The 16,465-nt window shown below is 38.5% G+C and overlaps 1 protein-coding gene across 1 annotated transcript in view; it reads right to left on the bottom strand.

The window, feature by feature from the left end:
* Positions 1-14,026, bottom strand: part of grik4 (glutamate receptor, ionotropic, kainate 4) — a 216,195-nt gene extending 202,169 nt beyond the window's left edge. The window contains exon 1 of the mRNA XM_072392488.1: positions 13,879-14,026. The gene's annotated coding sequence lies outside the window, so the exon portion shown is untranslated. The remainder of the gene's footprint in view (positions 1-13,878) is intronic.
* Positions 14,027-16,465: the final 2,439 nt, after the last annotated feature.

Below are 16,465 nucleotides of genomic sequence, written 5' to 3'. Positions count from 1 at the left end.
ATTTTGTTCATCGTTAACAGATGAGCAAAATTACTGCTGATAGCAACAAAGTATGGCTTTGTTGCTACTCTGCCAGCGGTGTGTTTGACAGTTGATTAACTGAGCTTTGCAAGATTTCAATCAGGAAGACAACTTCAGTCATTCTGTTCTGCTCCTTCATTCACTACTTCTTCAGCACACCTCTTGGCTCATATCCATACTTCTCTTGCCTCTTATCCTGCTTCTCTGTTACTCTATTCGCTTTCAAATCTAAGTGATTACCCTCTGTTCTTTTGTCTTCACTTCACTGAGAGTAAGCCCAGAAGTGTATCCAGAATGAACCCCTAAAAGGCTGACAGCTATCTCAAAACCCTACACAATCTGCCTCACACGTGGGAAGATCAGTGCTGAGCCACTTGGCGGGTTAATGCGAATGAAGCTCACACATACATGACTTATGCAAAGGTTGTGCATGAATTAATCTAACAGTCTAATTTACACAGTCTACCATTACATTTATAAAAAATTACCCTCCAAGCCGTCTATTGTCAGTTGATTCAACAACTACGTCCAACAACTACGATCTGCAAACTGAGACAGAAATTGATGGAGATGTCAGAGACTGACCCTGCTTTGGTTCAGTAGGACCTTAAGCTGCCTCTCATGGTCACTAATGAAATTACTTATTATTATCACTTTAATAAGTGCTTTGTTTGCCACTGAACCACCACTCATTTTACCTCTGTCAGCAAAACGGAGGCGTGATAAATATTCGGCGTAATGGTGCTGACATTTATCAGGCTCATTACCATAATCTATGAGAACAATGTCTGTGCAAAAACAGCGTCATCTATCCATCTCCACTGTTTATTATCGATTTAAAAAGATTTGCGAATTTGCTGAAATATAAAACTAAAAAAAAGAAATTTCAGACTACAACCACTGTTTTGCAACCAGTTAAATATGCCAAAGGAGCAAACAACAACGATAATTACTGCTGTTCTTATCTGTTGCTTTAAGGGCTGAGCCAATGAGAGCTATTAAACTGCTGCTGCATTCACCTCCAGAAGCCTCCCGCACCCAGATCACTGCTGACCTTAAAGTGATCAGCCAAGTCTTGATTAATGACTGTCTGAGTTCCTTGAAGGCAATCAGAGAAAGCTGGGTCAAACAGTAACAAATAGGACACTTAGCAATCACCCCTTATTGCATCTATAACCTCCGTTATCGATTATTCAGCATTAAAATTTTAGGCAAGGACCACAGTTTAATTGGTATGTGGCGTGTCTATAATCGACATTTAAAATTCCTTGCTTGTTCTGGAAACAACAAGCCTTTCATTCACTCCAAATAACGAGAGTGACGATCTATACAGATTGAACCCTGTTGTCTGGGGTATTATTGGGTTGCCATGGTAATCAGCATGTACAGAGGGAAGCTGTGACTGATAACTTAAAGAAATTAAACGCCCTGTAGGAAGCACAATACCTAAATTGATTTTGTAACTGGAGGCAAAGGTGGTGTGGTGCAATATTTTCTCCCTTTTAACTCTCTTAGGAAATGTTACAGGTCATTTGGGCTGAGAAGGAGAGTTGTCTCTGTCTGAATGGCTTGTTGGTGGTGGAAGTGCATGTGCATCTCAGTGAAGGAGGCATAGATTGCCCTCATCAATCTAATGCCTCTCCTCCTGGGGTAATCATTTCCACAGAGCAACATGGCATCTCATTAGGATGATTCGCTCTCAGTGTCAGTCAGACTCAGACACCTTCACAACAAAAACTCTGCTGCGAGAGAGAACACACTTTGAGATGATTACACAAACTGCTGTGGCAGGTCCGCACACCTCCCATACATTAGTATCACTGGAATTATTTTCAATGCTGGAGCAGCTATTCACTTTTGGCTCATATTCTCAACAATTCAAAGCAATTGTGTCTATACAGAAATATTTTATAAAAGAAGAAGAAAAAAAGAAAAAAAAAAAGTTTCACACCGAGAAATAGAAAACACAAACAGAAATATGTACGCCAGACAAAAGCAAAGAAACCAAAATAACTGTGCTTTATTTTCAGAGACACGAGAGAGTTCTGAAAATACAACTTCAGATGTTGCAAGGTAATTGCAAAAAGATTTCAAATGCATCTCTAAGCTACGGCTGTTTGTCTCCTTTGTCTCTGAGTGGGCCCTGTGATAGACTGGCGACCTGTCCAGGGTGCAGCCTGCCTCTCGCCTGATGATAGCTGGAATAAGCCGCATCCCCCCAGCAACTCTGAATACGATTTAGCAGTTATAGAAAATGGATGATTCAACCATTTTTATCAGAAAGTTTCATTCTTATAAACCCACTCAGATGCTTCCGGGTTAAATTGCTCAGAAACTACTCAAAAACTCAGAAAGGGAAGTCTTTCAAGGCCGTGGAAGAACATTTTAAAATCCACATGCAAGAAAGCAAAAGAGTTCTAAGGTCTAAAGAAATCTGGAGAGGTGGTTTCAGTTTATACAATTCATTGCACACTGAACAAAGTCAGGCTGCATGTGAAGGCATGAAGGCTAAGGATGAAGCACATCAGCAAAAAAGAAAACTACTTACAGTGAAACACGGGGGCGGTTTAATCATGCTGTGGAAATGTGTTACCAAGCACCAAAAAACATATATATATTTTTTGACACCACAAAAAAAAGGGTTTTGGAACATTGACCCAAAGCACACATCCAACAGCACATAGAAATGGGTCAACACATAATAAGACTGCAAAGAAATAAGTCGTGACATGGATCTGATTTAAAACCTTTGGAGAGAGCTGAAATCTGACATTTCAAAAGTTCCTGCAAAAAAGCACTGAAAGAATAGCAGAAATTGCCAGCAGATAGAGCCAGATGGCTTCATTTATAGGCAGCCATTGTTGACAAATGTCCTGCAACCAAATATCAGCAATGAGTACCAATAATATGACCAACATCCATTTTGTATTTCACTATATGAGCTTTGTTTGGTTGTTAAAACCTTCGACAAAATCTTTTGTGGTAATTTATTCTCATTTCTGTGCTTTAAATAACATTTCTTCCAACATCACTCACACAGCAGCATTTTCTGTTTTTTACAAGGTCTTGGAATTTGGCAAATAAAATCTTAACAACAATATGGCATGTGCTGAACAACAGCACATGCCATATTACACTAGTCATTACAGGCATTATTTACAAATATCTGCATTTTGATCTCGTCTGCCCAAAGAACATCTTTCTTGAGGCCTTGTGCTTTAAGATGCAACTTTTTAAACTGAAGTCAAGTGGTCTCGTTCTTTTTAGAGATAAGACACTTTCTTTTGAACAAGCCTGGTTCAGTATTTTATTCAATTGTACTGTCATGAATTTTTAAAGATTTAACAAGAAGTTCACTCCTTTGAAGATTGTCAGTCATCTTGAATATTTGTTTTCCACCTGTGAGAAATATTTTGCACTGCCGAATTATGGACTTCAAATAGTTTGGAAACAACCTTATAACCCCTTCAAATTGATGGGCGGCTCTAAGAGCACTGCTGATGTATTTCCTCCTTGACTATTTGCTAACACTTATCTCACTGCTCCAGAACAACAAACTGCTTTTAAAGAGGTGATCACAGCTGCAGTTAACCAGGTGCAGTTGATGAGCAGCACCTGGCTGCTACATACCGTCTTAGTTTCTATGAAACCAGATTCTTTCGCACACCATTTCAACATTTTGTCTTTGTTGAATCGGTGATGACAAGATGTAATATGTCATGTCTTGCTGGTAGAGACTACATGTTACATGTGTATAACCTTAAAATGGAAAGTCAGCGTACTTTCTTTCTAACTTTACAGAGTTGGAAAACAATCTTTTCATTAAGTTTCTATCACTAGTTTTTCAGTAATTAACAGATAAGTTGCTGATTTGTCTCAATATAAGAAACAGTGGATGACAGTCAATTTGTATTTTTTTCTGGACATTGACAAGATGTAAGAGCAAGAGCAAAACATCCCTTTGAAAATGCATTACTTTGCAATAAATTGGAGGGGGGGAGCAGGCATATATGCCACAGTAAACCGAAATATTTCATATGTCATTATACCAGTGCCCTGAGGAACCTTTTTTCTGACAACATTTTTCTGGTGCTACCCCATCAGACAGAAAAACCTAGTCAAAGGATGGAGTCTATGGAGTAGATCTAAGAGTGACCTCTAAACCACCCAAAAAACCCTCTCTAATCCTCCATACACAAGTATACACATACACAAGCAAACACACACCACCATCCCCAGAGCCTCTGCTCTCCAGCAAGCTGTGAAAATGAGAGATTTGAAAAGGCCATGCCACAAAGACAAAATGAGAGGAGGCAGAAAACACAATAGGCCTTTTATGGATGTCACATTACATGCTTTATTACTCTGTCTGGGACGTCATTCTATAAATCTACTGTGCTTGGTTTTCATTCATATGATTTTTTAGCCAAACTCTTTACAAAATCATATACAGGTGGGACCTTTAAAACAAGATATCATAGAAGCAAACACACAGAGAGACTGTTAAAATAATCTATCTTCTGGTATAAATTGAAATCCAGTACAACTTATTGTGATTTCTTGCTTTACGGACACCTCGCCTCTCTCTTTCCAAACTGTGCTAGAGGTGATAAATGAAATGAAGGCTGGCATGTTCCCTGGACATTTTAATTAGCTGGTCTTTAATTCATTCTGAACCCTTTCAACTTTGATCAGCGGGTGGGAGCTCTGATAAGGAGCTGTCACTCATGCAAACACCGGGGTTATTCAACAGTAAATTGTCCCCTAACCATTCACAGATGCTTTCTACCTGTGCTGTCACGGGAGAGCTGTTCACGGCTCGGTGAAAACTAAAAGCCCAGTGGGAATGGAAATATGGCACCTGAGTGTGTTCTTTCATCCCAACTCTCCATTCATTACAACAAGGAGTGAGAAAAAGCTGGACACAAATTTATTCCTCAATTATTAATTTGTCGAGGGGGAAAATTTATGTGTAACAGAATTAGGTCCAAAGGCCAGCATTGTAATTCATTTAGTCTTGAAATGACTAACAGAGGTAAATAACAGAAATAAAACTTGGTGTGTTTGTATGATATTCCTATTGCTGGAAAAGGTAACTTGAGGGACACATTTGTATCATCAAATTAAGCACTATGGAATAAGAAGTTACTTATCATATTAATTCATATAAGGTGCCTTTAGAGTGCCAATTCCCGATGTACCACGGTAGTTTTAGCTTGGCCCTGACTTTAACAGAATGTATCTAAAGCATGACAGAAACTTAGACACAAGACAAAAGTTCTCACTAGTCTGTGTGTTCTACGCTGTGTGAAGCTTCCCCTCAAGGCAATGAGCACAGCAGACTGGAATCCCCTGTTCACAATGTTCTTGTTGTATAAATCAGGCTGTTATAAAGAGTACTTTTATAAAATGTGTTACTCGGGCAGATAATTATCAAACTAATGTGCTGATATTTCCTAATCCAAAACCTCCCCTGAAATGTGTTGCTGCTGACAAGTACAGATGGTGTTCTTTACCAGGGTAGCAATTTTCTGGCAAGAAAATGAGCAAGTTTAACCTCGTGGGAAAGGGACAGTATTGTTTCATTTATACAAAGAACTCTCAAAGTACCACTTGGAAATTCAAGAATGACACTGTTTTAGATCAATAAAACCTTTAACCCGCTTTACTGGGTCAATTCTCGGTAGAAGCCAATGGAACGTTTCTTCTGTTCTGTAGCTTTATTTTCTTAGCAACACATTCTTCATATCTGCACGCAGTCATGTTCCAAGTCTTCCTTATTAACGTTAGATACACCAGGCAAAGTGATCTCATCTATCAGTCAGCTTATGTAGTGACAGCAGCCTGTTTTAGTGTGACTGTGACTGGTGGTCCTTCCAAATTTGAAAAAGGGACTGGAGAGTACCCACAAAAGTTGAAACTATACCATTCTTCACCACACATCGCTGGATCCAGCTGTGGCCTCCACTTCCCTTCCCACCACTGCTCTTCAGTCTTGTGCTGACCTGGAAGATACTCTGTTGACTTTGTCAACTGCACTCACTCATCAAACTCCCACTCTCGTTCATCAAGTGTGGCAATCTAGGGTATCATGTCTCCCTCCTGCAGCTCTCATCTTGTCTGTTTTTTTGCAGTTTTTTATTCAATACTATCTCCCCAATGACTCCCTATTCCCTTCTTTCGTTCCTCATACTGGACAGTCTTTAATTGTTCTCCCACTTGGTCGTACTTTTCTTCTCTCAATTTCTCTCCTCTCTATGAAACTCCTCCATCTCTCTGTTCAACTCTCTGTTTCAACTGAACATCTCTCTGTTCAGGTGAAACCTGTACATCTATACCTGTAGAAGACACTCCATTAAGCAAAGTACACTAGCCTACAGTATAACAATAAATAGGCATAGCCATAGATTTAAAGAAATGTGACCTGAGGAAAAAACAATTAATTCCAACATTAGGTTTGTGCCACAGAGTATGACACTAAATCTTTTATACATTTCCAAGACCAGATAGCATAAATTATTGTGTTATTTCATAAATAACAGTTGTGCATGTGGTAGAGATACCCTATAGAGGCTTGGATGCCCCTACCCTATGTCCAGTTATGTGCTATTATGTACAAATAAAACTAAACCAAAGTTGATAATACTGACATAAAGTCACTACTCCTTGCTAACTACAAGGTACATAATGTGCACAACAAGGTAAGTAATGTCCGAACCTCAAAGGGACATCTTTAAAAAATGCTTTTTGGTCCTACCATGAAATCATTTGTGTGTAAATGAATGCGATAAAACGGTTTCTGTCATCATGTGTTCCAATGAAAATGACATTTTCTACATCCCCCACTGTAGTTTCACAATTAAATAAATTATTAAATTAGAAATGAAAAAAAAAAACAGACTGTTTAAAACATGCTTTGGTACAAGCCATAATAGAGCATTGCTACTCACAGCTCTATACATTTGTGTGACTTCTGACTGCGACACATGGACCAAATGCCTTCACTGGCTGATAGCTTAAAAAAATAACAAAAAAAAAAAGAAAAGCACCTCAGCCTTTATCCACATGTTATCCAATTGAGTCTGAGGCAGCTAACTCTTAATTACAGCAACCTTTCCACGTAGTAAGTCAGGTTTTTATATTCCAACAATAAGACGTGCATACTAAATGGTGGAAATGTTTCTGCCTGAAGAAGATAAGCAGTTGTAAAGTATGTCCTACAGCTTTGGAATGCAAATATACACTGTGCAGTTATTTCAGATATGTTCTTAAATAGATTATTTGTCATTCTGTTAGTCAGTGACTCTCAGCAGCTGCAAATCTGTGCAATTCTGTCTGAGCTCTTTTTACAAGCTGTAGTTCACCTTTTAAGAGCCTGCTTCTTAACTCTTCACTGCTCTCCTCTCCAAATATATTTGACAAGCACCCTGTGTGTAAATCATGCATTATCCCTTGTCCTGTGGCCCTGGTTGTGCATCTGTATTTCTGCTGTGATTTAATTTTCCAGTAGAGCTGTCAGACATGTGGAACAACCTGTCTACCAAATAGTGCAAGGCGATTAACTATTCATATTCTGCCACTTGGGCCACAATCACAGCATCTTCCTAGTTGACTCTGTAAATATTGAAACTACTGTTTAAATAATAGTTATTAAACACAAATCAATCAAACATAGCAACGAGGAAAAATGTGTTTACATTAAAGATACAGAAAGTTAGGCGTGATGCAGGGATAAACCAACAGCAATAGGTTTAAACAGTACAAACTGGGTGCTGAAGCTGGGTGCTTTGTTATGTTCTACTTTGTCTTCCTTCTTTTCCTGTTGCACACATATCGTTTTACACTTTAAGTCTCATCCTCTCTCCCTTTAAAATAAACTCTCCGTGGAGGAGCTCTGTACTTGTTTGTAAAAGAATACCCCTCTTCAGATGTGCAAGCAACCTCAGCTTTTCTTTCTTCTTCAGCCTTTCCGTGTTTAAAGTGAGGGATATTGCAATTTTCAGTCCAAGAAAAGTTCTGAAATGTTCTTTGCAGAGGCAGAGCAGGTTTAATTAGGCAGCCTACACTGAACATGTCAGACTGTAAAAGCTCAGAGCCTGCTGATCTCAGGGTAAACACATAAGAAGGCACACATGCAACTGCACACAGTCACAGACGGATCTAAGAACGCTTTGGTGAAACCTGTTGCTTTTATTGTATCTTTCATAATACAAACAGACAGCTGTAGTCCCACGCATTGCAACTTAGTGCTGTGTAGTGCAACGTACAAACAAATCTTATCATCATTTTAAAAATGGTTAGTTTTTTTTTTGTTTGTTTCGTTGAATGCTAAAAAAGAAATACTTCATGGAAAAATTGAACATTGGTAAAACTGGAGGTGGCCATTTTCAAACTGTCAAAGCAATTTTTAAATAGGGTTTTTCAGCACAGTACTTGTATTAACTTCCCTGTAAGTCTTTAGTCTTCTGCATCTCACAAATTTAAACTTCAGTCATGAGTTATGCAAATATAGTTTACTTATTTATTGCTCCTAAACTAACAAAATCATTTATCGAACATTTAAAGATTATGTATCTAAAAATGAATAGGAGTTCCTCTGATTAGTGATTAGCTAGGAACCAAAATCACGTAAAGATGCCAAACGGCATTAAGGCTGGACTGGTACTCTAACATAGGCATTCTAAACAGGTTCTGCCTCACATACACTGAAACTGCCTGCCTCAGACAGACAAACATCATGGGGCCTTATCTCTACTCCTCAGGAGCAGCAGGGAAGGGACGGAGGAAAAAGGCATCTGGCCCAACGGCAACATAGACAGGCACATAGTGAGGCAGCGTTCCATCAACATACAAATATAAACAGTTAATTAAACATACACACAAACACACATATCTCTACACACCAGAGGGCACAAAAACCAAATATGAAAAGAGAGGCTGAGTTAATCAGATATGGGCCATGTAGTTTTTCCTAAGCAGGTAAAGAACAGTTTTCTGCAGTAAAGATTAGTTTAATGGGCATGGCATACCAAACCAGATCAACATTTCCAATAAGACTGAGCAGCAGATTTATATAGTGGTACTGGAGAATACTAAGGTTGATACATGCTGAGAGGCCGTAATGCACCATCTGCACAATAGTGATATTCAATTATTGCATGTTATGCGAGGCTGCACATGTAGGCAATCAAGTCGCAACCATTTTCTCCAACCGCTTTTTGTGAGCCAAAGCCAGTAAAAAGTCAAATTCTGTCACCAGTATATTTCACATGACGCCGATGCCTTGGAGAAATTCGGTGTCTCTACAGCAGACTGTGTTCAGGCCTTTGTGTTCACAGCAAACTGGAGCCTCCTGTGGGGCGTTGAGGTGGCTTTAAAAATAGGAAGTGTGACTTATCCTGCACATGAATATGAATTGTTCCTTACTGCCACCAGAACACACGTAAGTCAGTAATATAACTTGGGCTAAGCACCAAGTCTTACTTTCTGAGGAGAATATGCACTTGTATGTGTTTTTTTAGGGATTTTTTTTGTAATAATAATTGAAAAGTTTCTGGTATCCATCATTCTTTGTGAGTGACGACCGTGTCGATCTGGTGCATGACCACCAGTGATGCATTCAAACTCACAGTGTTTTCCATCTATTTAAGAAAGGCTAAATGGATATCAGTGTGAAGAAATCAATGTTTTAACATCTGCCCTCTGATTATCTAAAATATGGATTTTACCATACGCTAGCAACATTACATTTCTTTAAAAGCAAACGTTTTGTTGTTCTAAACCCTACTTTGTCATTTCTATCTAACAGAGCACAGCAGGTTCTGCGGCTGTACAAGACGAGTCTATATCACAAAGTTTCTATTCTCTATATACAAAGCTTCTACAAAAAATAGAAAACCTCAGTCACACTTCATCAGTTGCTACAGGGTCCAGTCTGTGACCTTTCTCATCTAAAAATATATTATTTCTGCAGCTACGGGTTGGTTTTCTCAGAAATCAAACACAGTACAAATGTAAGGGAGGTCACAGGGGAAGCAGAGAGGTGTCCCTGGTGGGAGAAGAGGATGTAAAGCCATCACATGCTGAGATTGTGTGTTTGCTTTAATGCTGTCAGTGTGCAGAATAAAGAGTTACATTCAAGTCACCAGTACATCGCTGTGTGGAATTTTTTTGCTTGCTTAGCGCAGTCGATAAAACACATGTATGAATTCATTGTGTCCTGAAAAGAGAAACTGAAAGCGCCATTTATAAAAACTTTATTGATTCTGTATCTGCAAAGTTAGCACAAGAGAAGCAAGATTCTGAGGGTTTTTACTTTTATGGTCTGCGTTTAGATTTTTAGGCACATCTTGACAAAAATGGAAGGAGTTCTTGGAGAGTTCCTGCCAAAGATCCAAAAATCCCCCACACAATTACACCAAACCATTAATACAGCCCCTTAAGAACAACCCAGGACGGCCTTCTTCAAACTACCACTGCTAGAAGCAGAAGGAAAGAACTACAATTCATGAAAGCATATCAGATAATTCTGAGGCGTTTCCTTTGATTAGCCACAAAGGACTCATAAGGAGGGAAGAAGGAGGTATGAATGGCGAAGTTATGCACAGTGCTTTGAACCATTCGTCTTGGTGAGATGAATTATCAACACCAACAAATGACAAGACAATAACTCACAAAAACATTTTCCTCACTTCTAATTGAGTTAAGGAAATAAAATCCCATTACTTGGTTAGGGTGAAAATATTTCTACAACTGTAAGGGAAAAAGAAGATCCTCTAAGTCAATCAACTGAGATACTATCTTGTATTTATGACTCTCATAATTAAATGACTGAGCCTACAATAATGAGTTCACATTGGAAAGCAATCAAAAAGAGAAAGCCATCTTGATATAGGAGCCCTGGTGTGGAACATAAGCTGCAGATATACCTGAACTCTAGAAATACCAAACATTGCAATTTAATGTTAAATACACTGCAACCCACCATAATATCCAGATGTATATTTGTATAGCATAGACCATGTGAATGACAGACATTTATCACTCTGTGAGATGCCAAAGTCTTTCAGTTTTACCTATAATATTTGATGTAATTAAAAGCAACCATATTGGGTTTAGATTACTTAATTCTACTTATTCAAATACAAATTCAGCTACTCTGGTGAGCTAGATGTAGAATGTATGGATGCTTTGAATGCTTAAGCCACCCCCACTTCCCAGTGGCTAGAAAGATAGGCCCATTGATGTTATTGTAATGTTTGAATTTACCTTTTATTTACCATTTGTCCTGGCATAAAGAGACCCTGCCTGTAATGATGGTGGAGTAAAAAGTGAAAAGTGAATAGGTTATATTATATACAATGTGCTCTCTTAGATAGTTCATTCAATTATGAGAAACTACACTATAGTTACACTCTAACAATAAGATTTTAAGCAATAATTATGAGATGCTAAGTAAAAATAATGGGATGCTAAAGCATATTTTTCAGATGGTACTTCAATCATTTGAATTAATAGATAGCACACTGGGGGCCTGTGCAGGGTGTACCCTGCCCCTCCCCCATTTTATAGAAAGTGGATGGATGGATGGATGGATGGATGGATGGATGGATGGATGGATGGATGGATGGATGGATGGATGGATGGATGGATGGATGGATGGATGGATGGATGGATGGATGGATGGAGAAAAATAATGCAACATAGTAACTTCTCTTTGGGATTGATAAAGTGTTTTGTTAATTTCAATGTAATATTATTTCATTCAGTTTCAAAATACATTCTCTTTACTTCACAAACATAACCATATTGGACGCGATTTTTACACTTTACATGCAGTGGCTCTCAGATATCAGTTTAATGTGATCATGTGTAGTTTCTACCTAAACAACCCACAAGGATGTCTTTGAGAGGAGGACAGTATTCATTTGCAGTCCCCATTGTCGAGAAGACTATATAGGATGAATTTTGGTCTCTTACAATTACGTTAAAAAAAAAGATGAAAGCAAGCCCGGAAACATCGACACACTTGACATGGAATCCAAAATTAGCCATCTTTAAATGGTCAGGTAGACAACGGGGCAAAGTGCCTAAAAGTAAAACTGCTTTGTTTGTAACAAACACTTTGAAGTTGAACCCATGAAAGAAAAAAAAAACAGTTTCATGAAAATATTTTACAAGGATGGACAAAAACCTCAAAGCGAAAGAAATTTCAGTAAAGTAATCCCATTTCATGCACACAGTACTGAATTATAGTCCAACACACAGTTTTTATTGGTTCAAGTTAGAGCTGTAGAGAGATTTTGTGAAGATGAAAAAAAAAGCCTACTTTCTTTTGCCAGCTGTGTTGCTCGGTGAAACATTATGTCACTAAGAGCAATATGTCTATTTTATTTTATTTTTCTAATTTATTTTTGAAACTAGGTACCAAGACTCAATTCAGCCCCTCAGGACACAAGAAGCTGTTGTAACACTACATTTATGCATATCAGCACGAGGTGTGTTTGATGTGTTATTTTGTGATGTCAGAGTCATTCACCTTTTAGTTAAATCCTTCTTTTCCACGCCTCATCTGTGTCAAATTAACTCAGCATCTACTTTCATTTCCCAGAATACTCTCAACAACCTTGCAGAGAACCTGCCTGAGGTTGTTGCCTTTGCCAATGCCTTTATTTATAGATCAGGGGAGTAATTCAGCCAACTAATCAGCATAGTAAAAGCACACGTGTGTTTTCCTGTGTTGGAGATGTGGGCGGCAATTCAGAGTTCTGTCCTTATGTTTATAATTGATGGCTTAAACTGCGAATATTTTTCTACTCAAATTTACCTCTTGAACCAAGAAACTACCCTCCAGTAGTTCACAATAAAACAGTTCAACATAATCTAGAAAACACTGATGTTAAAAGCAGATTTCTCTCTCTCTTTCTGCAGTGTTTCAGTGATGGGAAAGCTCTGTTTTGACAGTATTAAAAGCTGATAATGCACCTACGTTGCATTATAAAAAAGTCAGGACTCACATCTGTGCATTACTACATTAGAATTTCCATCAAATCAAGCTTGAGATATTTCAGGTTTTGGATTTTCACAAAAGTAGAACTCAATCAAAGGCAGCAAGGTTTACAAAAAATAACTTGTTGAGGCAAAATACTTTCAAAGCCTAAAACAATATAGCTATTCTTTTGAAAGCTAGATTCACAGATTTCAATGCAACTTAAAGGAAGTTCTAAGTATGAAATTCACATTTAAATACCATCGTATGACTTGGGAGATTAGAAATTATATCTGGGGAAAAATGTGCAACGTTCACAACAGTAAAAGTCTTCAGCTGGCAACAAGAATTAGCTTGCTCTGTATTATCAGCCTATAGACAACTGAGAGTAAAACATACTGAGGAAGAGGGCTAGACAAGAAGAACTCTCAAACTGGGCCCCTGTAACCGGACCTTTGCAAAGGTATCACAGCTGACCTGCTACTTCCCCTGCTGCCACCACTGCGTGTTGTTTGACTACGTTTGCAAAGTGCTCGAATCGTAAGGTTTGAACAAGATGCAACTTCTTCTGTAAAGAGTGCAAATGCACTCAAAGTGTAGAGGTAAATCCTGTTATGCAGGAATACCGTTTCCTGCATAGTGCTGAATCTGACAGTATTCTTCAACACCGTTACACTTCCCTTATTCCCTCTTACAGACACATGGAGCTGACAGGTCTCAGTGTTTCAAGCTTACAGCTAACAGACGCCTGGAAGACCTTCACCTAAACTCATTGTCATTCATCATTTCCTCTCTCTCCTTCACCCTCTCCACGCCGTCATTAAAGAGAACAGGTGAGTGGCTGCTGATTACAAAACATCTTCTCGTACCTTTGATCTTCTGAGGTGTGGGGCTCTAATCCATCTTGCAGCACAGGATGCTTTCTGATCTCAGTGGTTGTGGTAGTCACTTAGTTTCTCCTCATCTCAAATACACATATAGGGTGTGCCGCCAGCTTTTGGACGAGCAGATTAAGATGTACACACACTCACAGTTTAGGCTCCGCACACAAAGCTGCTCCAGACAGGGACTCTGAAAGACAGAAAGATAGAAAAAAGATAAGAAATCTGAATAGGGAAAACACAAAAGATGATGGAGATGAATGTAATATTCATTCATTCATTTATAAAGCACAAAGTTTGGATGCACCTACTCATTCAAAATTAATGACTGGGTGTCTCCAAACTTTTAACTCATACTGAGCATAAACAATTCATCCTGAATTGTAGTCACACTGTACAAGGTAAAACTAGACTTGATACATAGAGCCGTTGTATTAAATCCCTTTATGAGAATACACAGGAAATCAAAAGACTCATAAAGCCTTGGTTTGTCCTGTTTAATATCCTGTGCATTTCCAAACAGGAACATCAGAGAAATGGGCCTGAGGTACAAATCATATTTCTGGCCAGGTTTCTGCTTCCGCAGCCCTATTACTAATGCTGAGGACAGTCATTTATCCAACATACAGAAAGTTTGGAATCTGCCTTGTAAAACGTAGCTTTAAAGTTCACGGTCCCTTTTCGCTGAAGGCCTTGATTTACACTTTGTCCCTTACTCAGCTAGATAGCCTTCCTCTTTATATAGCACATCCAACAGTTTTCATATTGTCGCTGCACATACTTTGAATAGGTTTTGAACCTCACCAGCATTCGAAAACAACTCTTACAAAGCAATATTGCATAGCAAGTGAGAGAGTAAATGTTACTTACAAGATGAGCATTATTCTCATGCCATTTCATTTTAGTGGCACTCTTGCTCAGAGAAGAAATAAACTTTTCCTGAGAGATCAACCTAGTCACTTAGCACCAAGATGAAATCATCTTCCTACATCCCAGAAAATGCAGAACCTGAAATGCTATTAACTGTACATCTACCGCATCTGTAGTCATTAAAACCACACAGTATTTTAATACTGATATACAAAAAAAGATTTTAGATTTTGTTTCGTTTGTTAGTATGACAGATGTATGCCTTCATTTTACAATTTTAGCAGAGAACCCTAGATAATGCAAGTATTGCTACTAGCAGCCAACCCCTGCTCGTGAATTAGATTCATTCTTCAAGTTTTGCAATGGCTAAAATACTTTCCCAGATATCAACCAATTATTGTGTAGAAAGCAACATTTCATTCAGCAGTAAAAGCTGTACAACTGTCATTTTGTACACCTGCTTTATCTGATTCAGGGACACAGGGGACGTGGAGCCTATACCAGTTCTCATCGTGTACCCCGTGGACAGGTTTCCAGTCCATCACAAGGCCAGGACAGAGACTATCAGCAATGCACTTTCACTCGTAGGGTCAATTGAGAATCAGGATTAACCTAACATGTATGTTTTTGGACTGTGGGAAGAAGTAACCAAAGAGGACTCATGCATGCACAGGGAGAATATGCCAACTTCAGACAGAAAGACCACAGCTGAGATCCAAACCAGGAACCTTCTTCCTGTGAGGTGGCAGTGATAACCACCACATCACCATGCAGCCCCACTGCAGAATCTACTTGTCTGTGAGTTACGGTTTTCAAAAAGCCATGCATGTAGCTTCAGATGATTTACAGCAGAAGCAGAATAAAAAGTAAGATCAAATCAACCCTCTCTTAAAAGTTATGTTAGATAAGAATTAATGGGGAAACTTTTGAAGTGCTGACGTATGTAAAGTTTGCTCAATAACTCGTTTCCACTCCATCTTCCACCCTCTTTTTTTTTTTTTTATATCTCCCTTACATTTACAGACTGCTGTGTACAAGCCAAACGTACTGAACACATTTCCTATTAAACACTGCCCAAAGGGCTCAAACCCCAATGCACTACATACCTTGACCAGTAAAAAGCAATGTAACTGATACATCAGCAGTGATATTCCATGGCAAGTCTTAAGTACAATCTCATCGCATCAAATAAACTGTGCCGTTGCAACAAAATATCATGTGAAGCTGCCTTGCAGCATTTACTGCAGACTCTGATGCGTTACTGACAATTTATTACAACGGATGCGATTCATGTAATGAAAAACAATCATCATCAATATCAAAGACATGGAAGCAGAAAAGTGGCAATTTGATTTAATCTTATTCAAGATGCTTTACTAAATCCACTAGACTAAATCCGAGACGCTGAATCTGTTAGAAATGAGCTAGATTATGACAGGATTATAAAATAGTGTCATGTTTAGAGACACAAGCAATAACATTTTGTTGAAAAACAACCCTGTCCAGCTGCAAGGCTGTAAATTCTTAAAATATACACAACCACAGTGGTGCAAAAACTACGTATAAAATATTTTAAGTATTTTAGACCATCTGCACAGAAAAATGCCCCACAGGCTTCAATTACTCAGCAGGCAAATTTACTGTAGAAACTGATCTTTAAAAAGAAAAGGCTAGACGAATTTTGCCCGCATAATATTTATCTTTA

The sequence above is a fragment of the Leuresthes tenuis genome, unplaced genomic scaffold (assembly GCF_036924035.1).
Source record: "Leuresthes tenuis unplaced genomic scaffold, fLeuTen1.0.hap1 SCAF_9, whole genome shotgun sequence".
Taxonomy (NCBI): Eukaryota; Metazoa; Chordata; class Actinopteri; order Atheriniformes; family Atherinopsidae; genus Leuresthes; species Leuresthes tenuis.
Note: the sequence above shows the minus strand (reverse complement) of the source record. Positions and strands in the feature narration are given on the sequence as shown.